The following is a 2,452-nucleotide window of genomic DNA, read 5'->3' as shown; positions in this document are numbered from 1 at the left end:
CCTCCCAGGGTTGGGCCCCAATCTGCCTACCAGATGAGAGAGGCTGTTTTGAGCTTCCCCATTATGGCGAATGGACAAAACGTCAAAACAGCCTCACTGTTTCGACAAAGCAAAACAGAACATCCATTTCGACTCAAAATGAAATTTGAAACAAAATGCAGTTCTAGCAAAACGTCAGAACTCAAATCAAAATGGAACAGTGCTGTTTTGCATAGCCCTACATATCCCTAGCTACTTTGGAAACCCTCATCTCAAACCCTGCCAGGAATGCAGATTCTACAGTACCGCAATCTGTGGAATGGTTTAGCTGAAAGGAAACTTACGGATTATGCCAATTGGTGGATGTGAAAACTAAACAGAACAAAATGATTGGCCCAGAAAAATACCACTACTTCTCCCAGAGCTCTCCTTGAAACAGGCCAGTACCCGCTCATTTCAGTATTGCATAGACCAAGCCCCAGAATGATCTCTTCCAAAGGTGTTCAGTATTATAAACACTCTATAATTAAACACTGATACTTCAGGGGGCAAGTTAAGGTTAGGTGCAAAAAGAACAGAGAATTGTTTTAGGTTAAAGCTCCCTTTTATATTAACTCTTACTTTTGACATCTGGCAATGTATATGAGGCAAGAACTTCTAAGTATCTCACGCAAAAGTACCACGTGGACGGCTCTTATTGAAGTTAAGACAGTAGCATATTTGAACTGCAATTTTTGATGTGTATTATTTTAAACTAAGATGTATTTTTATTTTTAAAAAAGTATCTAGGTGGAAAAGGAGAGTGAATAGCTCACAAAATTAGTAATGGCAGGCTATGGAACTCCAGATGACAAATCTAAATTCAAACCCGGAGTCATACTGTGCTGTCAGTTTTTAAAGAGCTCCCCATTGCACCCAATAGCCTCACTTGTGACTGCAAATCCCTGCCCTTCAAAGGATGGTTGCTAGTCAATGAAACACAGGCCCTGGACTGAATATATGTAGAAATGTAATTACCTACCCAGACCTAGAAGTACTGTTCTAGGTTAAGACAGAAATGAGCAGAAAAATCTTGTATTGCCACTTTCGCTGTGGTACTTGAGAGACACATAAGAGGATCTCAGGCTTTGAGGCTGTCAGTCAAAAATCTTGTACAATTACCACTGAACATTCACACAGGATGTAAATATTCAAAATCTGAAGCTGGACTATATTTTTTTCTTCAAAGCGGCATACAGTCTTGCATATATTGCGTTTGTTGTACCACTTGAGAAGGGCTTCATTTGCTTATTATTTTCTCTGTAAATTTCAAACCACAATTTACCTCAAAATATTAACTTGTAAATAAAATGGTGGAACCAATTTACTTGATTTTTTAAAAAATCCTAAAACCAACAAAAATAGTACGTTTGGCAAACAACAACCCACTTCATGCAGAAAAGAAAATGTCATCCCTCCAAAGGAACACACAACTCTTTTGGACTGATAATGATCAAATTTCCTGTTTTCAACCCTACAAGAAAACACAGAGTAGAAAACAAATTCTGTAACCCAGATGAACATCATTACATGCTCCAAAGGAGTGGGCTGGAAAAATAGTTCCAGCAGTCTAATATTAAAAAGAAAAATTCAAAACAGGACAAAAAGAGCGAGATTGTTTTTATTTTGATTCTTCTATTTGACATGTTTTTATTTCCTAGTGTTTAACTATTTCTGCTAATAACATCGTAATAATCTGAAAGGACTGTATACTATTAGTGGAAACCATTTCAGACACAGACCAACATAACATTTCTGTTTACATCCTGAGAAATAAAGATCATACACATTTAAAAAAAAGGGGTGGGGGGAAGTGAAGGGAGAACTGCCTATTAACTTATCAGTTCCAGGCCTTGGCTTTCTAATTGACAACCTCAGGGCTACTTTCATCACTTGTCGACTTCCAACCCACACTCAATTTTTCCTTTTAGATAATGATGCGACTATAACATAACGGTGTTACTGACATATTGCAGCATGTAGCAGTAGGAAGATTTCCTCAGTAGCTTAGTTTAACAAGGGAAGAAAAAGAGAAGTGGTGTTTTCCATATCCATCAACCTCTAAAAACAGCAGCTAGTGAGAAAAGAGATGTTATGCTTCCAACAGGGTGAAGTCAATATTTTGAACTGACCCAACAACTGTTTTAAATACTCTTTAAGTAATATACGTAACACAAATATTTAAATACACCCTAAATAAGTAATTCCAGATAAATGAGTTGTAAAAAGCTACAATGAAATATTAACAAGGGTTTGAAGGTAAAAGTAAAAAAAAATACAAGAGTCAAGGCATTTAAAATATATTGATGAAATACCATCTAGGAATTGTATGAACTTTACAAGGGAAATACAGATTTTATTGCACCTCTGCAGGTATAGGTTGCTACATAACTCGTCCAGGACGAGTGGTCGTTCCTTAAGGAAATGATACTCA

The sequence above is a fragment of the Gavialis gangeticus genome, unplaced genomic scaffold, assembly GCF_001723915.1.
Source record: "Gavialis gangeticus isolate Ggan-Ray unplaced genomic scaffold, GavGan_comp1, whole genome shotgun sequence".
In the NCBI taxonomy this organism is placed as follows: Eukaryota; Metazoa; Chordata; order Crocodylia; family Gavialidae; genus Gavialis; species Gavialis gangeticus.
Note: the sequence above shows the minus strand (reverse complement) of the source record.